General features: G+C 29.7%; 1 protein-coding gene across 19 annotated transcripts in view; it reads left to right on the forward strand.

The window, feature by feature from the left end:
• Window positions 1-26534, forward strand: part of LOC134696629 (protocadherin-7-like) — a 79870-nt gene that overhangs the window by 23210 nt on the left and 30126 nt on the right. For 16 of the 19 annotated variants that reach the window (XM_063558521.1, XM_063558518.1, XM_063558532.1 and 13 more), the window contains 2 exons: window positions 14065-14152; window positions 17913-17984. The gene's annotated coding sequence lies outside the window, so the exon portion shown is untranslated. Of the gene's footprint in view, window positions 1-14064; window positions 14153-17912; window positions 17985-20234; window positions 20365-24912; window positions 24950-26534 lie in introns of those variants that run through there. The other 3 variants (XM_063558522.1, XM_063558543.1, XM_063558536.1) reach the window with 3 other exon arrangements.

Here is a 26534-nt window from a genome sequence, read left to right on the forward strand (position 1 = left end):
ATCTAAAAAAAATGCCACATTTTTTTACGAATCATTTTCATTTAACCCTTCATTATTTAGCTCATCTGTCCTGAAAGCTAAGCCATCAATTGGCATTTTTTATCCTTTTTTTTTAACATTAACTACTCATCACTTAATTTTTAGAAACATTATATAGAATTTATGATATCCATCCTGAGCAACTTTCCTGGTTTGATATCACCAAAAAGATGCAAGATATTTTATCCCCCTAGCTGTTACCCTTGTCTGTCCTTACGTACTTCCGTACATCCTAAAGTTGGTTTATGTTCTCTAACTATACATGTATAGTTTGCCTCATCAAAATGTTATAAAACTTATACACAAAGCTTATTACCACAAAACACAGATCAAATCTGAATTTTGGTGGTGTCACTTTAACCATTCTCGATTTATGGCCCTTTACAATTGGAAAAATTGCTGATTTTTTGGTTTCCATTCTCTCACTTTAGTTTGCCTCAACCAAATGTTATAAAACTTATACTTAATGCTAATATTACCAAAAAAAACAGATCAAGTTTGAAATTTGGTGATTATTGAAACTAAAAATTTGTGTTTTTCTCAAAATTTAATGTTTTGGTTTGCCCAAGCAAAATAATCTGTTTAAAGTCCAGTGGCAAATATTTCATACATATTCTGAATGATTTGGCTGCATATTACTACATCTGGCATATCCAACCAATAGGCCTTCTATAGTTTCTACTGCCTGAACAGGAAAAGTCTAGGGATGACCATATTTTTATACCAAAGTGGACAACCCTGAAAAATTGTAAGGAAAAACTTCCATCCTCTAACACCTCAGGTGTGTCTGCTCTCTCTCTCTCTCTCTCTTACATATCTGACTTTCTTTCATTACTTTATAAACTTATGTATAAAACTTTGTATATTTTAACAAAAGTTCATGATCTCCTCTCTTATAAATATTTATAAATTCGCTTTATTGTTTTTACTGATAAAAAATTACCTACGGTTAGAATGAGTAATATGTCTTGTGGGGGATCATTGTCTATTCCATCAGTCATTATATACGATAGTACTAAGAGAAGATACTTTTTAAAGGTTAAGACAAATAGAGATCAAACGTTTTAAATGGAGAGGTGTTAACTAAAACTGCATGTATTGTTACAGGCAGTATATTATCATTCATAAGTATCTGTTTGTAAATGAGAAAGGATTATATTAAAATATTGATAATTTTTTGCATAACCACATAATTTTTGTTGGTATTTAAAAACATCTACTTTGTCATATATTAGCCAGGTGCTCACTAGATACTTTCCCGCTGGTTATTGGTTTTTAATAAGTAGATTTTGCATGTTTGTAATTTACTTATCACAATTTTTTCAATATACTGTGAATTCATTATTATTCGTAAGATACCAATTTTCATTGATTTTGTGTGTTTAGGTAAGGAATGAATTTAAATGTTCATTGAAATGAATATTTTCTGTACAGATTTTGACAAAACAATGGAATCACATGTCCTCAAAGATGCAAGTTTTCCTCAAACCATGAAAATTGGTACCTACGAAAATGAGTAAATTCCCATGTTTACAAATTTGCAAGAATTTTATGCTCCTTTATGTTGTAAATAGAAACAAGTACTTAGAAATTGTATTCTCCTATGGAAAATCTTTTTCAATGGTCCATTACTATATAGACCCAAATCCACACACTTAACTATACCATGTACCCAAATATAAAGCTAAAAATTTTGCCAAAATACTTAACCCAGTAACAAAGATAAAGCATCATAAAACCCTAAAAAGTTTGTCAAAATGTATTGCTTATTAGTATCAGTAGAATTGCACTCTTTGGTAGCTTGCAACAATGACTGTGATTGTTTAGTCTAGCAATAAAACATATATGCAATTAAACTGTATATTTAAAATATAATAAACATGTCTGGTTAATACATTGCTGACCCGAGCATGTTAAAGAGATGTTTGGCCAGCGGTCAGTTTATAAGAAAACATATCTAGATAGTTTGTATAGCATATAATCATAAAACACTCGTTTACGGTGGTATGTGACTGAAAATTTTATGAAATTATTCATATTTTTATGGATGAGAAATGGATTTTGACGAAGCTCAAAGGCTGAATATATTTTGTCATTAAAATATAACATTTTCTCTATATGCATGCAGGGTTCGATGCTTGATTGATCACAGAGAAAACCGGGAGACAAATCAAGAAATGGGCTATTAGTCTATCTCTATTATCTTAAAGGGTTTGACCCATTAGAGGCAATTTCATTTCTATCTTAATCTTTTGATAGCTATATTATACATTTTAAAATATATTGGTCTTCTTTATAACATTAAAATTTGTCAGAGATACATTTTATTTTATTGTCGAATTTATTTCTTTATTAGTCTAAATTCTTGATAGATGAGTTTGTTTTATGTGGTGATGGATAGACGTGATAATAGTTTTATAAAAGACAGAGTTTAATTGGTTAAGCTGATTTATCGTAAAAAAATCAAAAATTTGGTTGAAAATTAAATTTTGATAATAAATTTTAAAAGTTTTTACTTTTGATATATTAAATCAAGATTTATATTTATTGTAAAATATTGTCATTTTCATAATGGAGATGTTCTGTGTGAGTCATTTATATAGAATTAATAAATAAAAAGAAGGGATATAGGGTATAGTTCAATGGTCAATGAGACGGCTACAAGCAATAAAATTATTTTTCTTATATAATTTACAAAAAAACAAAAATATATGAGACAGATTTGTCTTTTGATATGGAGTTAAAATAAGATGTTTTTTAAGGGAAAAACACCCTTGTTTTTATTTCTTATAAATTTTAACTAATTAACTACATTTCTTTTTTTTTTACAAAAAAACAGAAATGTCTAAAGTGTAAGTTAATATATCAATGTATTGTCTTTTGAAATGAAGCTAAAAAAATCTTACTTTTTTTTTAAAGTAAGTTTTCAATGATTAATTACTGCTGGGAAAAGTTAAGACACCTTTCAACAACAAACTATCCATTTTAACTGAAGTGTTGAAATTTTGGAGGAAAATGATTGACAAAAAGTATTTTTGTGAATAATTGTAAAGTTGCGAAAAATGCTGTAATTGTTTTTGCACTATGACACATTCTTATAACAATATTTCATCACTTTGCTGACAGTAATTTCATTTTCATGGTATGATAGCAATCTTTAGCTGATTTTCTTGTTCTCCTAAAAAAGATCACCTCATTATCAAAGCACTGAAAGAACTGTTGAAACAAATTAAAAATAATGAAGTAAAAATATATCTTTGTGATTTCCCCCATATCACAAATATTTGTATTTGATTAAAATTGTGCATGAAAAAAAGACTTTATAGTGATAAAGTTTCTGAGAATTACAACTGAAGAAGTTTAACAAATGTGCACTTCATATTAAAAAAACTGCAATAATCATTCTGCTATCTGAGAAATGATATTGTGAAAATGTTATGAAAGGGAAGCATAAACTGTATGATTGGTTTTGGATAATGAGTAGATTTTGGTTTATCATCATTCTAAAGTTGATGGCAATAACAGGGTTCGGTGCTAATATAAATACATTGTGTAGCAACATTAATTAGCAAGATCGCATAGTCTGGTACATAATTTTCATTCTGAAGTGGTGTAATTTAATGAAGCAAGTTTCTGGCAGGTTAACAGTAGGGTGGCAGGGATAGAGTCTAGAGAATCAATAGGTTTAATGACAATATTGTTTCATATCCTGGAGAGTTTAGGTCTGGTCCTGTAGTCTGTTTGTGTTTACAAATAAAATATAATTATAGCTCATTTTAATTAGATTGAGTCAACTAAGTGCAATCTTATAAACTTTTTAATTCTCTGTCCAATCACTGCTTAATGACATTTTTTCAAACCATTTCTGATTTAACTATCATATTTTTTGTTTTTTTTTAATTTGCCTTGCAATTTGCTTTCTGGTTTGTAAATTTATGAAATGCTCTTCAATATGCTGCTTTTTATAGATTTTTATCTATTAAGAAACCATATAATTCTGACTTAAGATATCCTCCTAAATGCCTGATATGAATCTTGACATTTTAATTTCAATATTTCAAATAAAAGAAAAAAATCTGCTTACTTCTAATATAAAGGATTTATTTTACTTGCTACCAATTGTTCATAAATTGGGAAAATTGTATTTTCAATTACTTCTGAGTGCTTGATTTTTGAAGAATTTGCATAGGAAATTTCTATTTAAATGAACACTTGAATTAAATGTTCACATACAGCCTCAAAATCTAAGAAAATGGGTACCCACTGACTAAGTAATGAATTTACAGTAAATTGTTTATGTGTATGCCAGACTAATTAAAAATTGTTGTAAACCATTACTAAATGTTACATTTCCTTATTCAATTTGTAAAACCACTAAAAGTTTTAATACCCAATGAAATTGAATCTAATTTGAAATTGAAAATCTATAAGTGAACCAAAACCTGAAGTGGTGACATATTATAATTATGGTAGAAATTGTTAAGTATGAAGTTTACATAGATCTGCATGCTAAAAAATTGTTAAAACCAGAGCGAAAATATGTTTTCAAAAGAAATAAGTATTTGAATAGTTAAATCTGTTTAGTGGTTTCATTTCAAATTGACAGGGAAGATTGCAAATTGTGGACACGTTTTTGACATATTTTATTAAGTGCAGACATAGAAATTTTCGTTGTGGTCATTCACTGCCTGTCTGTGCATCTATTTCACTTGACCAGTTATAAAAAATAAAATTTCAAAATGGTCGGCTGCTCTAATGTGACATGTGTTAAACACACCACAAAGAATTGTTTTATTTATTAAAATAGTGTTGAATTTAACAATGAGTGAATGTTGAGAAAATCGGCACAAGTAAAAAAGGACATGGAGATTGGTATTCTTATTTCATTCTCATTGCCCTAGACTCAGGTCAATTATTTATGAATGTCTTCTTTGATGAATAAAAATTTGATTATAAGTGCCTAATTCAGCAGAAATTAACTACAGTAACTTCATTAGAAGTAAATTAAATGTCTATTACGATTGGTCAGGGGATTGAAATGTTGTTTTCACCTCACCCCAGGGTGTCTAAATACAACATAAAAAGATTGTAGTAGTCACCTCAATAGCTTTCAAACCTGTGAAATCTATTGTTCCCTAAACACTTAAGATTATAATCAAAAACTTTTAATGGAATTTCCTGCAGATATAGGTGGCTAACTTAAAAGGTAAAAAGTTTTAAGAAACGAAATAAGATACAAATCTCGTTCTCATACCCCTTCTGACAAAAGTAACTGTTCTTCTAGGGGAGATAATCTTGTCCAACCACCTTTAATATATCAAGATAAAATCTTATCTTCAAAGATGAAAGAATAGAGCAGTACATTAAACAAATCAATTTATTTTTTAATTATGAGATTAGTTCAAGTGAAAAATGAGAAATCTAAACATTTCAGGTTTAAAATGCAATTAATTATATAATTTGTAAAATTCATAAAACCATTATTGATAGAGCCTTATGTTGTTCTGCACCATTTGAGATATTGATCAATTTTATTGCACTAGTTATAATGTTCCCCTATTTGGAAACTATTAAAATAAATGAAGACATTGTTTTTATTGTGCAGATGTGTTAAAATTATCACTTTCTTCTCTGGTGAATGAATGCAGGTATGATTTTTTATCTCTAAAAGTTTTGTAAATAAAATGTAGGTACATGTGTATAACGAAATCATATTTTTCATAAAGCAAACTAACCTTTTACCAATTATAATTAAAGTTTTTGAAATAAATTTGTAACACATTGTATACATGGTATAGGCTAATTGCAGTTTATGTAAATGGTAAGACAAATTAGTTTCTAACCAAATGAATAAATTATCACTTTGAAATTTTATTTGTACAATTCTATAGATAACGGACACTGAATGAAGGTTAACAGATTATATTAAGAGAATAAAAGACAAACATTTTTGGAGTATAGAGAAAGATGGTAAAAAAAATAAAGAGGAGAGAATAATGGGCGGGGTAAATTTGTGAAAGATTGGCAAAAAAAAATTAAAGTAGAGAATATTGCGTAAAAAAACACCTCAATTTTCTCAAAATGTCCCTTTAGAATATATTAGTTTTAAAGAATTTGTTTAAAGACAGTTTGCTGAAAGAAACCATTTATGGCATAGGACCTAAAACTTGATTTTATATTTAAAGTACTTTTAAGTTTTTGTTGTTTGAAGTTGCATACATTCTTACAGCTTTATAGATTTATAGTTAGTTCACAGCTAATCTGTTGATGGTCAGCTTGAACTCGACATTCTCATCCTTTGATTTTTTTATGGGCTTAGCTATAATAGTTTATACTGTTAAATATAATACAAAGTTTTACAACCTAAATTGCCTTTTATAGAAGAAAAGGAGAAAGTTTTCTATTATAACAAGATCCTAAAAATAACATTTTATGTCCATTTTATTCCGGTCTTATATTGTTACTGTAACAGATGCTAATGTGCGTCCTGGCGCTTGACCATTGGTCAGAACAATACCTGATCATTCTGTATTCAACACTTGGGGTATTTCAAATGGATTTTGTAATCGCTATGATTGGATTATCTAAAATCCGTTAATGGAGGTTTGGAAACTTGGAAAATCATTGAAAGGATAAACAGAAATGTATTCAAGACATAATTACAGTAAGATTGGGTGATAATTGGTTAATGGGTGTTTTATAAGGTATTTGTACATTACAGTGAAAAGTACATCTTATCCTTTCCAACTAAAAAACATTTGTTTCCACCCTGTTTTTAATGGAATTAAATGTCGGTTATATTAAGCATGTAATCTTTATTTTATAAAGAACTTTTCATTTGCATGTAGTGGATCAGTAATAGATTTGTGCTTTGCTAAATATAATTTCTGAATTATGATAAGTTAATTTTTTAACATATTCCAATGGATGTCCTTTGGCACAACAAATATAAGCAATATATATTCTAACATATTCCAATGCGTAGTTTTAACCTGCTGAAATAGTTGGTTGTTGTCTTTTCGTATTTAATTTATGCAAATTTTATTTATACTTAATTAAATTACAGTGACAGTCCTACATAAACTTATATTTTTTATTCATAGAAAAATGATTTAACATCACATCAAAGTATCACGCATCTGTCAGCAAACTTCTACCTCTATGTGGCGCGCAATACGCCTAAAAAAACAACTAAGTTTTTATGGCGGTGTTTTTATTAATTAGTATGTAAATGATGACAAGGCTTCATGAAAAATTAGTCTTTAAAAATCGTCAAGCTGATGTAGAATGACCATTAATCTAGTCGTAAAAAACATGACATGTATTTTAATATCACTCCTAACATGGTGTCACATGGTTGAAGTGTGTCCCGTTGATGATGTTTAGCGAGATCAAAATACAATACCCCGGTATGTTATGCATCTGAAGTCCTGGACATCTTGTTTAAGGTGGTTTGACACTTGATTTTGTTGTAATTATTGCACATTTATGTAAATTGTCAAATGTTGACATGGGAGATGATGATATTGGCAGGGTAGATTCAAAATGTCAGATTTTAGCCTTGACCATGGCCTATTTATTACATTTTTGATAGAAGTATTAGTGAAAGGCATATCATGTAGTCTGTGATTTATCATTTGAAAAGTCAAGTTTTGACTTTAAATTTAGAACCAAATAGTACCTAATACATCAGATGATAATACAGAAGAACATATCATCTTGATTGATGTGTGTATGTCTTGAAATTTGTTTTTCAAATGAAACATAAAAACATCTTGCTCAGTACTTATTAAACTTTTTAAGTAATTTTTCTAATTAATATTAAAATTCATTATGTATAGGCAGCTTCAAATCATCGAATTTCAACTAAATGATTAAAAAATACTTTTTAGGACAATATATAATTAACACTGTATAAAAAACATTCAAGTGGCCAGTATATAAACAAAAACAAAAAGATAAATTAATATTTTAAGATGACAGATTATAAGCTAAGGTTGACTTGTGACAGAGTAGGACAGACATAAAACATCCTGTGTTCATCCACTGTTCCCGACTGTGATCGTAGTACCTTGTCGGCCAAATATATATTTTGTCATGTTTATAGTTTTATGGAGAAACCTTTGTCGCTAGCTAGGTGTTACAGATGATATATCATTGTTCTTTTCGAGTCTTGTTGTGGCTATCCTATAGTGTTTGAGGTTTTCTTAAATAATCTTCCTAATTTTACATCACTCATGTGACAGTTGGAGAATAAAGAAAATGTCGGGACCTATCTGATTAAATTTAGCATGGCTAATCTGTTGAATAAAATACTAATTTCTTGAAAACTTTAGGATAAATCCCCCTCCCCATTAAGTTCACAAATTTAGAAAAAAAAGAAACAAAAGCGATGAAATGAATTTGTTAAACTAAACCATTATCAGTCAAATTACAGTCTTCAACATAGAGCCTTTGCTCATACTGAACAGCAATTTAAAAATGACTTGTGTAAAACCATTCAAACAAGAAAACCAATGATCTATAAATCTATATAGAAAAATTAGAAATGAGAAACACTTATGATCCATATCAACAAATCACAACCACTGAACATCATGTTCCTGACTTTTTTTGTCTCTATGGGAATCTGTGTTTATGACAAACTGACAATTGTAACACTGCCAATATACTAAGAAGCCTTGATGGCTGAGTGCATGGTTTGAGCAGTTCATTATATAGACTGTTTCACTAGTCTGAGGTTGTGAATTAATTTGAACCCTACAAGTAGCTTAGGAGAGTTCAACTCTGATCTTACAAGGACTGTCAGGTGTTCTGCCAAATGTTGGTTGTTCTCTCTGGACACCGCCTTCCTCCATTAATAAAAACTGACCGCCGTGATAAGCCAGTACTGCATAAAGTGGCATAGAAACATCAGCAAATAATCTTATCAATTCAAAATATCAGCAGCAACTGTTTAATATTTTTTCCACAGTTTAAAATTACTTGATTTGGATTCAGTGCTTTTTTGCCATTGTAAGATTATACTTCATTTTATTCATTTGTATTTTATTTAGATATAAGAAGATGTGGTATGGGTGCCAATGAGACAACTCTCAAACCAAAGTGCTTTTTATAAAATTTGTAAAAGTAAACCATTGATTATAGGTTGAAGTACAGTCTTCAATTCAAAGCCTTGGCTCACACATTTAACAAGCTATAAAGGGTCCCAAAAATGACTAATGTAAAACCATTCAAACGTCTGATCTAAGTAAAAAATGATAAACAAGAAACGAAACAAGAAACATTTGTATTATTTGAAGTAAACTTTCTGAGAAAATATAGTACCGGTAAACGTTCAAGGTGGGAAACTTCACATAATCGTAAATAAGAATTCCCCCTTAGGTTTGACTTGTGTTGTCATCAAAGGGTCAAAGTACAATGTTAGAGGTTTAATCAACTGAGAAACAAAATATATTTTACAGCTTGCAAGAAATAAAAAGTTTCTTAATCATTTCTTCAAAAAATTGTTCCTCTTTCAAGTTGAAATCAAACTGAATCCTAATTACCAAATATTTCACATTTGATTAATCTTTTTTCTTAAAAAAAAATAAGAACATCATGTGTATAATTATCATTAGAATTTTCTCACATATTTCTGGTTAATTAGATTTGTTTATAGATGAGTTTGATGGTTTATTTATATATATATAAGAATTTGATGAAAGATGAATTGAAATAAAACTTTAGCAGTTATTTTTATCATAGTTTGATTTTTGGAACACGTTACTTACATAAATTTTCATAACCATGCACCGTGTGAAGTTTTCTTTATTGATTTCACTAGCTATATCTGTAAATGAGTTTCCTCTAATATTTTGTATCCAAATTTAAAATGTTTTACATATATGAAAAATACAGACCTGATGCTACTAATGATTTCATTAGCTGTTTATTCATAAGGGCAGCCCGCCAGCATACCCATACCCCTCTCCCATAGAAACAGGGGCGGAACCAGTCATTTTTTAAAAAGGGGGGTCCCAGGGCAACCCAGGATTAAGGGGGGTTCCACCTACATGTCCCTATTTAAATGTATTGATTTGCAAAAAAAAAGGGTTTCTGAATTTGGACACCCTCCTTCCCCTGGATCTGCCACCGACCAAATCATTTTTGAAAAACAAAAATGAGGGTAATAATAGGTCCTCTGCATGGTTAACAGAATATTAGATGATGTTAGAATATAGATAATAGATAAATATAGGCAAAATATATCAGGAATTGAGAAACAATAGACTAAATTATTAGAAAAATATACAAATGAAGATCATAATCCTGACCCTACTACATGTTTCCATAAACTGCGGGGAAGCTATCAGACAATGTTGTGCTACAATGACATCGGACTACTATTTCCCTGTCTCTGTAGCTCAAGTTTTCAAAGAAGAAACCATCAAAAGTGTCTTGGTTTTAAAACTTTTATCAAATTTGATTGGTAATCCACTTTTTAAATCCTCCATGACCCTGTTGATACAGAGATACCAGTTTAAAGAAATCTGCACTGTCTGTACCCTAGTATTATAGTCCCTATCACAATCATCTCAAGCTTTTACAACTACATCCCGTGAAAATAACGCATTATTTCTACCCTATTTTGTACTCCTGGGTAACATAAAGGCCCATAGATTGGCCAAATCTTGTGAAATGAGTCGTTTGAACAAACCAATTTGATATATCTTCTAATCTGTTTAACACATGGTCTTTTCTTGTTTGAAAAGATACGGTAGTTTGGCGTTTATTGATGTAAATTTTACGGACTTTGACTTTCTATAGATATCCGCTAATGTAACTAAACTATCAAAAACATAATCGAAAACACTAAAATAGATAAGATTCAAATCTCCCACCGATCTCCTGGTACTTGAAAATTCGTTGCACCAGTGTTTTAATAAAAGGGTTATCGAATTACAAATTTTGAAAGCATCGATTTAAACACCAGTTGATATTGTAAATACTCGTAAATGTTTCTTTTATGTTTAATTTCACTGTTTAAGTGTAGAATTGTTATAATGGCTAACAGAGAATTACTGTATTGTTTGTGGCAACCAGTGACCCAATAATCCAAGGTTTGATCTGATAGAACTTCTGACACTTTGGGAAGCTTGAGTAGTCATCTAAAGGACCAGAAAAAAAGAAAGATATTTTTAAAAGATCTCTTAATTTTAGATTTGAGAAATATAACTTGAATTATAAAAGTTTTAAAAGAAATGTTACGTGTGAAATAAGTTGGATATGATATTTTAAAACAAATATATTGGATATTGATACTTTAAATTTCATCTTTTTCTTTATCAAAGTGGGATTGGTGTTGTTTAATCAAGTTTTTTTGTATTTTTGTTTTAAATTTTGTCCATTTTCTTTTGGCTGTTGTGTGATTTTTCTCTAACATTTTTTAATGTTTAATTTGATATTAATTGTTACATGATATTCCTTGCTTTGTTGACTAGTTGCCAGTAATGAGTATAAGCAATATGGGCAACTGTCTTGCCCTCCAAAAAAAACATGATTTCTTTAAGTTTTGTTGCTGGTATTAGTCATTGCAGAATTGAAAATGAAATAAGTATTCACAATATAAATTTGTAGTCAAGTTAGAAACTGAAATTGTCAAGTGAACTAATCCTTTCAGCAGTAATAAAATTGGTGAAACACATCTGCCATAAATATAGGTTATAAGCACTTTAAGGAAAATAAAATTACAATATATGTATTGAGCAAGGAAGTATATTAAAAGTTCTGCACTTAGTGTAAAACAAAGATGTATTACAACAAAATGATCAGATATCGTAAAAGGTCTAAAAGTTTTTTCCTCACCCAGATCTAATTTCTTAAAACGTGTAAAAGTTTTTTCCTCACCCATATCTAGTTTCTACAAGGTAGTAATCTTGTGAATACTACAAGTTTATTATCTTAAAGTTAAAATTTGTTTTAGTAGATTTTCATTATATTGTACAAATGGTCATTGTAAAAATGCGATTTGGGAAATTGCAAGTTCCAAATATAATGTCCTTATGTTTTATAAAAAGTAATTTGGCATAAGCAAACTCAAAATTGAAATTTTGCACTTTTGCAACATGAAAATATTACAATTATGCAGTTATTGCTCTGATAGATAATTCTGTAAGTTGTAGCAGTTAGACGTAAGAGGATTTTAAAAAATCAAGATAAATCTTTGAAGATAATTCTTGCATTAGTCTCATAAATGTTAAAATTTGGTTTTTATGCCCCACCTAGGATAGCAATGGGGCATTATGTTTTCTGGTCTGTGTGTCCGTTCGTCCGTCCGTCTGTTCGTTCTTCCGTCTGTCCTGCTTCAGGTTAAAGTTTTTGGTCAAGGTAGTTTTTGATGAAGTTGAAGTCCAATCAACTTGAAACTTAGTACACATGTTCCTTATGATATGATCTTTCTAATTTTAAGGCCAAATTAAACTTTTTATGATAGTGTGAGTGGGGCATCCATGTACTTTGGACACATTCTTGTTTTTAGGGAGAACGGGTAAATTTCCAAGCCAAGCCAATCCAAGCTATCATTAGACTTTCTTATATGTTGTTGGTTTGCTAGCTTTTTACCTTGACCCCAGATTTATTTTATTTTCATCAGTTTGTATGGCCTTGAGAATTTTCTCTAATTTCACTCTATGGTTCAGAAGATTACTGTAAATATGTTATCCCAATTTAGCTAAAATATATGTTATATCTGGAAAAATAATTCATATTGCAACATTAAATTATCACACGCAGATCATTTCATTAGATTACTTTCTATTATTTGTACGATTTAAATCAGTAATGTACCCCTCAGCGTGAAATTGTCTAACTGCAAAAGATATTTCGAAAATGTTTGCAAATGGAGATTTTATCCAGTTTTAGAAGCTTTTTTTGTATTGCAATAAATTGAAATTTACTCTACTTTTGGGATGTAAATTTCACATTTAAATATGAAAAAGACATCAGTAGAATTAATTCAAGAACCTGCTGTTATGTAAGTTCTTTATCATTAGGATCTTGTAGGGAAAGATTAACGGCCATTGAGTGGCAGAAAATAATCATGAAAGATTTCTGAATTATTTTGTCTGTAATTATTACTCCCAAAAGTACATTCAGTTATGCTCTAGATTTGAAAATTTATAATATGGCTACCCTTTTGCCTTCCCCCCTTTTTTATATCTGGGATGGCATTGAAGTGATCCTAGTTTTTGAAATATATGCAAAAAGCTGCAAATATCAAAGAACCATGATAAGTATTGTCCTTGAGGGTCAAAATGAAAGGGCTCTGATACCAAAATATCCTTCTATGTGAACTAAATCTGTTATTCTTTATTTATAAGGATGTTGGATGATTTAAAAAGATTATTTGCAGTTCAATGTCATCATTTGAGACTTTTCAGTCCTGATATAGATATTACAAAACTGCATGTTTTAATGGAAAATTGGCAGACATTATGTGCAAAATATTTCTGCATTGGGGTCTTTAGTTTGAATCAATTGTTGTTCAATTAAATTTAATATTTTGAAACACAGTTACAACAATAAATATACCATGTGGGATTTGATTTTTTAAATACCCATTGTTCAAATGGTGAAGTTTCAAATTACTTTTTGTTGACAAACAGCCACCTGTATTTCAATTCCTCAAAATTGATTAAAATTTCAAAAACAGCTGATAAATAGTTTAAGATCCAAATCAAGCTTTGAAAACAATTGGGTGTAAGATGTGAAAGAAAATGTTGCTGATGTTTTTTCACAAGTTGTTTTAAAAAGATTTTAAAAGAATATAACGATATCAATCTCAACGGTCCACATATGAGAAACAAGGTGTCGTGTCAGGGATACAGACAAGCTTTGTTCACGCCAAATCGAGATTTTACATCACCAGAATTAAAACACTGTTTTGATTTAGATGGATATATTTGTTACATGTCAATTAATTCTGGATTATGATGGAAAAATACAGTTAAGTGATTTTTTGACATTTTGTATTTATGATTTCAGAAATAATCTTGATTTGAAGTTTTTGGATTATATACAAAGAATACTGACAATTGTGACCAGTTTATAGAAAAAGCCAGGACTAAAACAGGTATGTACAATATAACTTGTAAACTTAAAAAAAGGAGATGTGGTATGATTGCCAATGAGACAACTCACCACAAGAGGCGAAATGACACATTAATTAACAGCTATATGTCACTGTACAGCCTTCACCAATGAGCAAAGCCCATACCACATAGTAAACTATAAATGGCCCAAAATAAGTCCAGATACAGAGCATGGACAGAGTTGACTATCCGTTACAATTTTTACAATATTTTGTGATGGGGACTTTTAATGGGAAGTAATCTGCCTAGGACAAACTTAAACACTAGGGTCCATATCTTTTACATCTCATTGTTTTCTTATCAAAATTATATTTGTCTTCTTAATGCTATTAATAGGATAAACCTGATTTAACTTGAAAATTCCACCTATTAATATAGATTTCAGATGCTTTTTGAATTTTTGGGGAGTTCACTGCTTGTGTCATTTAAAAAGACTTATATAATATCTATTTCTAACAAAAATCAAACAATTTGTGACTCAGAAAAGAATACATTACTTATGTAATGATATAACATCATTATATATCAAATCACAAAGTGAACATAACAAAAACGAATACCCTGTAAAATTTTAAATTGATAGTATTTTTTTGTATTTTTTTTTTAGATACATTAAGAATTTTTTTGTCTTTTTTGTTTTGTTTTTTAAGGTACATTAAAATTCAATTATTATTCATCACTTAGCTTCTGGCACAGAAAATTCATCAAGATATTTGTTTATTTAATAATTACTAGAATGCTTTTAGCAAATATCAGGGCAACAGCTTGAAACTTTCAGCATTAATCAAACTTTTCACAATATAAATTATATTAATGGATGTCTCAAAAATATGAAATGACTTCTGTCTATAAGAAACCCCTTTATATCCATTGTACAAAGCAAAAGACACAAGGTAGACATTCTTGCATTTAAGTCGTAATGGGGTATATCTATTAGAGATCCCCATTTCACTTACTCTAAATTCAGAAATGATTACGAGGTTATTATTACCTGTTACACTAATAATGGGACTGGTTTAATATCAAAATAATCCGAATTCGCTTTTTGAATTCATTCCTTATATCTGCTTACAGATTTTCCTGAAATTGCAATGATTAATCTTTCAGTTTTCTCCATTCTTCAAAAATTGCAATATAATAAATGCAGTCAATGATTTCTGAATTGACATTCAATAAGACAGAGCAGCCCAATAAAATATCAAAACAAAAAAATAGTTCTTATAAAGAATAATTTAAAAGTAAGGCAGTCATGTTTTTTTCATTTGAATTGTGTCACATTTTGTCATGACTTTTATAGCTGAATATCTCATTGTAAAAGACTGTTTTCCCGTTTGAATGGTTTAACACTAGTAATTTTGGGGCCCTTTATAGCTTGTTGTTCGGTGTGAGCTAAGGCTCTGTGTTGAAGGCCGTACTTTAACCTATAATGGTTTACTTTTTAAATTGTTATTTGGATGGAGAGTTGTCTCATTGGCACTCACACCACATCTTCCTATATCTATATATGATGACCTATAATTGCTTAAATTCACATTATTTAATCTCTGTTTGAAAGTTTTCTCATTGGCAATCATGAAATATCTCCCTATGATATATGTTTTTGATAGTCTTGAAACTAATGTTGCTAGTATCATAGATGTATTACATCTATGCTAGTACCTAAAATTGATAATTCACCTACACATATATATGTATAGGTTTTAAGTTAAGACAACAATTTGGTTTTTGGCCAAAATTCTTGAAAATAACCCCTCCCCCCTTTTCCAAGCCCAGTATCTATATAGCTGCATTAGAGTGTGAACTTAATAATCACTAAGTAGCCACAAACAACCAAAATATTTTATCTATAAACCATAAAAGCTTGTATATCTATATTATACAGAGAGGTTGAATTAGAAATTTCTTTTGTAAGTTATTGGTCAAACAACCTTTGAATTGGTCAGCAATTTTAAGCTTCAAGGAGGTGTGGAAAATAAATATAAACAACCTATTCAGGTGTTTGGTAAACAATATCACCAAGAATCAGTGTCAGTCCAGATGATAATAATTATTTGTGTATTGAATGACCTGTTGACCAGATGGTTTGGACAACTGACCACTGGCCTAAATAATGAAGAATGACCAGTCAATATTTAGAGATGATAATATCACTTATAACACCCCATGGGTATTAAAGTAATTTGAGAAATATTTTCAAGTGTTTTTCTTGGTCAGAATTTCATTAAGAGAACAGATGAAATGATAAATTAAGTAAACACACTGGACAGAAGGAAAATTTGTTTGCTGTCAAGATGAGAGGAATGATAGAAGTTTTTACTTCATAATGAATTGTACAGGTGACAATAGGTTAGGTCTGTTTGATTTTTCAAACACACCTTTGAGAATTGTATGGAAGGATTATTTTCTGTTTTCTTGTAAAACAAGCTGATAAAATTAATTGAAATCACTGGTGGAAGAAATGACACAATATTGTTTTGATAAATATTTATGCAATATGCGATAAGAAGGAATTGGAAATTGAGAAAACAGCCCTAATTTGTTTTTGTAAGAGTAAAACATATCATTTTCTAATTGTTATACCTTGTGGCTTGTCTTAAATTATAATCATCATGTGTTTGTGTACTGAATAATTGTAAATTGGTTTGGGTTTTGTTTATTTTTTGTCACAAATTAGCAGTTCTAGGATCATTATTTTGTTTGAGTTATATTGTTTAGATTATAAACAGGTTTTTTTCTTTGTTTTTGTAATCAGTATAAGTTGCTATTTCAGAAGCAAATACCCCACATTTCTTTTTTCGTGAATAAAACACTCTCCTCCTATGTGAAAGTCTTATGTACCTCCATAACAATCTGACTTTCCCTATACATGAATTATGTTAAGATTTTTTTTCTCTTTTCTTTTCATTTCAAATTTTCATTTGTCCTGAGAAATGAAATGGTCAAATCAGATTTTTTATGGAATTGGTGTATTTCAACCCGTAAGGTAGTCTCTATCAGCGTCTTTAATTTTTTTTTTCCATATTTGGTCCATTTAGAAAGAGTGATCATTATATGCTAATGATTCTATGATGAAGTATGTCATAATTAGAGAGTAATGTCCCCTTTGATTCAATATTCTAAAAGAAGTAACAATCATAGTGTGTAGTTTCCACTTTTTTCATAGGGTATCAAGTTATTTTTTATAATAATGTAAAACATTTTAATAGGGTTGATATTTATATTTTCTGTCAAAAAAGGTGAAAAGTCTTCTAATTATAGCTTTCCTCAAAAGAAATCAACACGCTGAGTTGTTGTACATTTCTGAAATAAATGATTTTTGTAAATATTTTGAAACAAGTTCAATTTAACCAGAATTAAAAGATTTTTGAAAAACAATCTGTCAATGACAAATTTTAAATTAACATAATGTAGAAATACTAAATTTGATACCCTGTAATTTGGAGGCAAATGGTGTTGCTTTGGTCAACTTATATTAGCATATCATGCCAACAATACACACGATTAGAATTTGAATACGTTCAAATCCTTATTTGAATAGAAAAGTGACAATTTATTCAAAAAGTTGAAAATTTGATAGGAAACAAAAATGGCCTGTTATTCTTGTATTTAAGCAGTCAGGTGGCATTTTAACACCATTTTTAGGTCAGATTGTTACGTGAGATTTTGCTTAAAATTCAGTACCATGGTATTTTGAAGTTATATGAGGAAATTATGTCATTTATTTTCTGGATTTTGTTTCAGATTAAATAACGATTTTTCCTTGTATTGGATAGAAAGAAAATACTTTGTTAAAGAGAAAGAACTGAAATTGAGGTAAGTTAATAAAACTTCAATGAATGATATGCTGTCGTATAATGATTTGTGGGGTACTGATTTTTGTTAAATTACTGAGTGGTTCCTTCCAACCCCTTGTTATAAGTACCCAAAGAAATTCTATTCTCCATTTGTTACTCAAAAGATTGATGTAGGATAAAAAAAAAAAAATACTTAAATCAAATAGTTTGGGGTGGGGGGTGGGGCCCGGAACTCGACAAGTTTTGTATATCTAAAATCAATTTTTACATATATCCCTATTGGTAAATCATTTTTTCCCAACAAATTAAGTTAAGAGGGGGTCAGTGAAAAAACTATGTGAATTAAGTTTTTTATCCTACATTGAACTTTTGATGTCGTCCCTTAAAGTTCCATATAAGAGAATGGTACTGTATACCGGTACACATGTTGTGGTAAAATCTATTTTAGTAAGTTGGGCCTCAGTTGAAAACAGAAGACTGCAGTTGCTGAATATAATGTAGCCAGAGCAACTATTTTTTGTTGTTGAAAATTTACATGTAAAAAACATACAATTATATACTTTTATGATAAGTATTTCAGTGTCTCACTAATTTTAAGTGTTGTATAGATTCATTAACAGATCAGTCTCATTTAACTTGTTTTTTTTTTAAGAATATACCTTATGAATCTACCATTGATAAAGAGAACCGCTATATAATAATTGACTGTAGAGGCATTAGGTAGACTTGTCTGGGCTATAATATGGTTTCTTTCAAACTGTAACATGGTGGAAATAGTGTTGTCTGAAATCTTGATTTGCCCACAAAGTATAAATTGGTGATTTTAAACAGCATTTTGTAGCTCTTTTTTTACTTTTGCTTAAGGGGGCTCGCAGGTCTAAATCATTTTTTTTTATTTAATATAAGATTTCCCTATTTTTTTCTATAAATGAACTTTATCTTATACCTTATAGAAAAATAAAATAAAAAAGAGGGGTCACCGATCATTTACGCTCACAATCTGCCCTCGAAAGAAACATACATTTTTGAAAAGGTACTCTTTTTCTGTTGAACTAATAGGAGAAAAAGAGGTAATATCGAAATAAAAAAAGAACCTTATTACAGAAATCGCTTAAATTTTACAATGATTTAGTTTATGTATAGCTTATTTGAAAACAATAATAAAAAATATAGGTCACCGATGAGTAAAAAAAGATATTTCAATTTTAATGCCAAAAAAGGGCATTTTTGCACCAAAGGGAGATAATTTCGAGCTTTTTCAATGATATCTACATTTTAAAAGTCAGCTGGGGTCAACACGAATTGATTTTTTGGAATGATTTTTGTGCCATATGATAAGGTAACAACTACTTAAGGTATTTTATAAAATTTGTAATGAAAATTAAATGTTTAATTTTTTTCTGAAAATCTTATGTACCCGCGAGCCTCCTTAAATTAAACTTTTTTGTTATCAAGGGTAAAAAATGTGACATTTGAAAAAAAGTTTATTACAATGCTTTTAAAAAAAACTTCATTTATGTGAATGTTACGGTCACATTTGACACACCAAATCTTCTATTATAAAGATAATTTGCTGTGTTAATATGTTTCTTTGTGTCAAAACATCATAAAAATACAACAAATGTCAGCCTTAAAAAGGTACAAAAAAATGATGTATTTCGTGTAAAATACCTTTCAATTTTATTGCTTTTGTGGAATGGACGAAGCCTCTTGTTCACCTTTTCTCTCGAAGTGTCACCGAAATCATGAATGTTGAGATTTAAATCGTTAAATATGCGAATTTATCCCATAAACCAATACTATTGTAATAGTGTAATAGTCAATGGGCCAGAAAATAATTTTTGATTGAAAGCAACATATTTAAACCTGCAATTGGCCCTTTAAGTAGATTAACTTTTTAACATATTAGTGCAACTTTTGTCACCTGGACACAATAAGAAAATAAAGTTTAGATTAACTCCATCTAAAGAATACACTGACCACAAGCTGTTTTTATTTGTCTGGTTAATTTTCTATTTGTAGCATTGTACCTGTTATGCTATGGTTTTGATTAGGTCTTTTTTCTCTAGACACAAAACAAGTCACGATTGTGTGTCACTAAGATTTAAATCGGAAGCAAATAATAATAAATGCTGATTGCCTCGATTGTATGTTATTAAAGGGCTCCCCGTCAAAATTGTTGTTTTGTTTATTTTTAATCAATGATCCTTGATTGGCCGGTTGATTAGACATGGGTATCAGTTTTCTCCGAGTTGAACCGTTTTTTGTTGTGAGGTCCCCCATATTGCATGCATCTATCTTTAAAGTTTTAAATCGAAGAGGTGGATATAGCGGTTTTTCTTTTATTCTGTTCTATTTATTTCCTGTTTGAGTATACTATGACTGCTGTATGAATTAAGGTAGGCAAGTTTATCTAAAAACCACAAAGAACATTTTATTTTAATTAGTAATTGATTTAATTTGATATGGATGTGATCTGGTACACTGTCTGGTGACTTCATTTTAACCGGTGACCAGTGTATTTAGATCATCTTAAATGGAGGCATTAAATTTTCTAACAATGGAATTAATTATTGTGATGAAGGTTAACTTATTTGAGAAGTTAATTTACAATATTTTGATTCTAAATGGATTGTTTCATACAGTACGGTACCTGTATACAAAAAAATCATTAAAAAGATAGTTTTCAAGAAACTTGTTGATTCAAAGTTTTTGGCATACACAAAATTCTAGTCCGTCTTGAAAAACAAACATTGGACGTCAGAGTAATCTTGGACTAACTAAATTCAGGTAGAATTTTCCAATTTGAAAATCATACGTGAGAACTTTTTTCTTGTTTAAATTTTATTTTATCTTTTATATTTTAAAAGTTAAAGATACCAGTACTCAATAGAAAATTGTACCTTAACAAAAAAGTCAAAACAATAATATTGATGTTACATTTATAAATCTTAATTAGAAAATTACGATATCTGTAAACTCAAATAATCAGTCAGTTTGATATCCAAATTATTTTTTTTTTTATTCAGTGAGAAAACATTCTATTTTGGCAATAATATTCCAGGAATGAAACAATCTTATCTTCTAATTCTATCTAAAAGCATCTGATTAGGCTAATTATGTATCTAAATGAAGGTTTCCGTAAGTTGATAAGTAACAAATTCTTTCATATTCCCTAAGTAAATAATCAGAATGAATAGGAGCCAATCTGGTTACTATCAGAAATGTTAGCTAAGCTCAAATTATTTATAAATTAATGACAGCACAAAATTACTTTCATTAAATTGGAGATGAAAAGTTGAAGAACTGTTTAATATTTTTTGTCTCTAACGTCTACCCTTGGTTCAACCCTTAACATGTGGGAATGTTTTCGGCATCAGACTTAAATTAAACTGGCTTCGTTTCATGGTGTTTTGTAATTAAAAGAAAGAGGGAAATTATCAAAATAAATACAGCTGATCGTTTTATTTTTATGGTTTATGTAAGACGATGATTGCAAGGCACTCGTTTTTCAACAAATCCGTTACTTTCTATTTACTGCTTAATTTTGTATTTAATTAAAGAAAATGGATATTTTGTAAATCCCAGTGATTGAAAGTACTCTTTTTACTGATGATTCAAGTTAATAGGTTTGATGCTAATAGATTTTGGAAGAAAGAGTTCAAAGGAGGTTAATTCTAAACTCATGTTTTAGAACTGCATTACCTAAAATCCTTTTGATTTATAGAGGAAATACAGACCCTTTTTGCTGACTTATGGAAGTTGTAAATGGTTCACAGTTCATGTATGTGTTGAATGAGATATTACATATGTAGTTTTAATGTTCTGTATTTCCTTGCAAACCTGTAGTTTCAAAAAGTTACTGTTAAAAAGTAAGTTCTAAGCTAATGTATTTTTTCAAAACTAGTTAGAGAACTTTTCCTACGTTTGAGGTTAAAGTGAAAGATATTTAATAAGACGTTCTGTAAAATGAATTTTTCGTGAACAATTTTTATTGTCCAATTTCGTGAATATAAGGAAAAAAAAGTGAATAAAAATCATCAAGAATATGTAAAACTTTATTCAATTAAGTGAATTTAATTTCAAATTGCAGAGACTTAAAACATGAAATAAAGTATCCCCCAAAATACATTGATTTACAGTGCTTAGTTGTTGCTTGTAAGTCTCAAAGATCACAAAGTTGAGTGATTGAGGTTTAATAAGAAATTCATGGGAGTCCAGATCTCAAACCTGGTTTACTGGTGCATGCATTTCCTTAACATATCATGAGTTTGAACATGGTTCATTGTAACCAGTTGTCATCTTATGGTGCATTAGGGTGCAGTACTTGTCTCTTCTGTCTGTCCATCATTCAAGATATGACAACACACAATTATAATGATCAATTTCAAGTTGAAATTGACATTATTTAATTTTATATGAAGTTTTTGATTGAAATTAACATCAATGTACCCAGAATAGCTGATAAATTGCTCAATACACAAATGGCAGGGGATTGAAAAGTCTTAAATAAATACTTCAAAAACTTCTGCACCCTGAATTTTGAGCTCTTGTATTTTAATTGTACAGCTTTTTAAAATTTGTTTAGAATTTTAAACATGCGGCTGAGATAATTGACATTGGGTTTCATATCTATAACGATTGTTACGCACTTTGAAAACCTATCAAATTGAGAAGTTCTGTATAGAAACATAATAAATGCCATTAGTTATTAAATCTATTCAAATACTTAACATTAGTAAGAACTTGTTCAATTTTTATAACAAAAAAAATATATGGGTTGATAATAATTTTTCGCATGTCAAATGTTTTGATATTGATTTTATGAAATGAGACCATGTAGTCAAGTATTATTTGTTATGTAAAGTTATTATATCGTACAAAATTTTAATTATGAGCTTAATTAGAAAATGATCCGTCAGACTTTACAAATTATGTCATATTTGTCAAAATAAACATGCAATACAATTTGTATTTTTTATTTACTAATGAAGAGATTTACAAAAAAAACAATTTGTTAGACTTGATAAATTATGTCATATTTGTAAAATATCAATTGATTGATTGATTGATTGTTGGTTGCTTAACGTCCAGTGGCAAATATTTCATGCATATTCAGGACGAGAACAAGTTCACAATAAATACAATAGGTAGGTTGATACAATAGAGGCCATCTGGGATGATGGTCGGGGAAATTTGAACTGCCACTGGCAAATAGGGGGTATATTGGATAGGGACAGAAATTTTGCCTTGCAACAGGCCACCTACGGACCCCTCAAAAGAGTTGTTGCAAGGGTTCTTAACGTGCAAAGAGCGTGGCACTCTCTTTACACGAGGCATCGGATTTAACGTCCCCCTTCTGACTGGACGTGACTGCGAATTTGATACATCCCGCACAGCCAAACGGACGCCCCACTTCGGCAAGCGTTTTACTGCCGGTCGGGAGAAGACCAAGTGACCATATTTCTATACCCCAGTCACCCTTGGGGATGTAAAATATCAAACATGTATTGCTATTTTTGCTATAAAAGACCATTTTGGTATTTGAAATTTTTCTGTCAAGTAAGTTATGTCATAAATACGACTGATAAAATCGTTAAAGGGTTTGATATGATTATAGGTTCACTGTTTCCAACTCAAATATAACTACTGGTTGTAGTAATTTACTAGTGGTAGGTCAACGAGCTTTTAATAGGGGAGTCAACTACAATGTGAAAGAGATCCATAGGATCGGAGATCACTTTCACCCACTACAAAACAACAAATTTTCCTAAATTACATCAAATTATCCAGAAATTAGCACTTGTATAGGTAATTTAAGATAGATCTGAAGAAATCTACCTTAACACATGTTTTGTGTGATAATGACGTTACGGATATTTACTATAAGAAAAGTATTTAGGTAGCAATTTCAGGTTTTGTTATGCAGGGCAGGGGTCATTGATTTGATGACATAATTTATTTTAGAAGCAATCTTAAGTTTTGTAATTAAGGGTAGGGGTTAAAGTATTGATGATATTTCTTCAAAGTAGGTGGAAATTTGATAGATATATTTGAAGATAAGAAGATACAATTCACTCACTGAAAAATGTAAAACATGCTTGATTTCTGTTTTCTTTTCTCTTGATTTATCTGTATATTTTTCTAAGATATGATTTAGACATAAATTTATCTGTAAGATAAATGTGTGTCTTAATCTGAAGGTCTTTGGGAAAGGTTTTGATATTCACAATGTTATAGTGTGAAAGTATTTTTTTAAACATGAAATTTTTCTAAGGGTTAACCTCAAAACATGCTTGTTGTTCAGCCTTTTTATCTTGTCAGATATATGCTTTTTTTTAAATTTATTGCAAACATGCTGATATAATCTATCCATAAGTACTTAAGGTAATGTGCAAGTACTAAATCAGCTTAGGTACCAATTAGTTCTAATCATGTAAAATGGAAAATTTTGACAATACATACTTCTTTTATTTGTATATTCATTCAAAACTTTTCATTGAGGAAAAAAATACTTGATTGTTGATACCAAATTCTATGAACTTTTGACAATTGAAGAAAGCCAACAGGTCAACAATTTTGCTGTTTCTTAATTGAAAAGCAGTCTCTTAAAGCTGATACTTGAAAATCTAAACATTTTTTATACTCTCTAAGCCTAGTGGGAGGAGTCAACGACTGAGGAAGTTGCATGTAATTAGAGTTAGTGAATGAATTGGTTTCATTGACAGAGCTTGTATTTGATACAGATTATTCAAGTCTTTTGGATGTTTAAGCAGGTGTTAAACATTGTCAATTTCGTCCAGTTATAGACAGGGAAATTAGACATCAATTTTCAAGGGTTTTCTGTGGAATGTGATAATTGTCTCGGCAGGATAATCATTGGTTTAAGTCATCGTGATGAAGCTGGTTTGACAAAAAAATTATCTTGGGTTGTTTATTTTTTCCAGATTACTTTGAAAAACATGGAATTAGTCTCTTGATTAGGTAAGTCGATTTTATTAAAATCTTTTTTTAAATTGATTTATTTTCTGCTTTGGTGAAAAGGTTGTTGTTGTTTTTTTAGGCATAATTCACATCTGAAAGATAATTCATAGTTTTACTTCAAATTAAATATGTTTGGAAATCATCTCATTGGCATTCAGTACACATCTGCATCAATGACATTAACAAAAATGTTGGATAAATTGTTCTTTATAAAAGGAGCAGACTCACTCTCTTCAGATTCTTTAAAATTTGAATAAAAGAAATGGCCCAAAAAATGGATGGTGTCTTTATTAAACTAAATACCATGTTCTAAGAAGTCCAAATATGGCCTTAGATTAGATTGAAAATAAATAGTTGGTTGCCAAGGTATGGTGCTCAAATTTCTGGGTTTTTTTTCTCTCTTAATGATTGGATGTGCAGAGTTATGGCTCTTGATGAATAACCTCCCCTTTGGAAGTAAACCAATATTGGTAAGGATAATTAACAGTTGGTTGCTAAGGCACTGAAGTTTGCAGATGTTTCACTATTTTTCATTATGATTACATATGCAGAGTTATGGCTCTTAATGAATTACCTCCCCTTTGGAACAAAAACAATATTGACAAGGATAATTAACAGTTGTTGGATAAGTGACAAACATTAATCACTCTTGTACTGTAAACAATCAAAGACAAAGAGGCAATTAACAAAACCATTACAAGTTGTTATTAATGTACATAAATCATTATTTGTGCAATGTTATATCAATTAAACGAATATTATCCAGTATTGTATATCAGTATACTGTGTGTGAGGCATGCATGGATAATTATCCTTAGAAAAATGGCCAGCGTTCTGTTGATTTCAATAATGGCAAGATTTTTCTTCTGAAATGAAATTTACAACAATATTTCATTTAAGTTTTTGGCAAATGGAATATCTTTCCAATTTTATCAAGATTCCAGGAGTTTAAAATTGATTATTTTTTATAAAACTTTTTGAAAGATAAAAATTTAATAAGCTTTCATTTTACTTTTGAAAAATACTTCTAACAAGGTCAAGGACATTACATGTATATGTATCTGTGAGGAAAGAGAACATATTTTATGTGAAAACAGTTAAATTGGGTAGTCAAGGTCATTACTATGTACCTACCCTCCTCAATTTGCTTTATTTTGGGTACACACAGCAGAAATCAAGGTTATTTATGAAATATTAGCCATGTAACAATTACATTTGAATAAAGAAATACATTTTCTCAGGCATTTATAGCAAATTTTAGAAATAAATGATAAAAACAAATTTTAAAATTTAATAATTAGATAAACAGAGATATATAATATGTTCTGTCTATGGTTAAACTGTAAAAAAATAGCATGCAGCTTTTCAATCAATATAATAAAACATTTCATAATTTTGGTAAAATCGAAATACCCAGACATTCAAATGACATTTCATTCTTCCTGTCATAGGTAAATTACCCTTAATTACCAAAGGGAGGAAACTGATAATAAACAATGTATTACATGGCAGAGAACATCATGCCACACTTATACAGGGTGTGAAATACCTCTGGGGTAATGATTGTTTTATGGCACTTTAATAT

Source organism: Mytilus trossulus, chromosome 14, assembly GCF_036588685.1.
Source record: "Mytilus trossulus isolate FHL-02 chromosome 14, PNRI_Mtr1.1.1.hap1, whole genome shotgun sequence".
Taxonomy (NCBI): Eukaryota; Metazoa; Mollusca; class Bivalvia; order Mytilida; family Mytilidae; genus Mytilus; species Mytilus trossulus.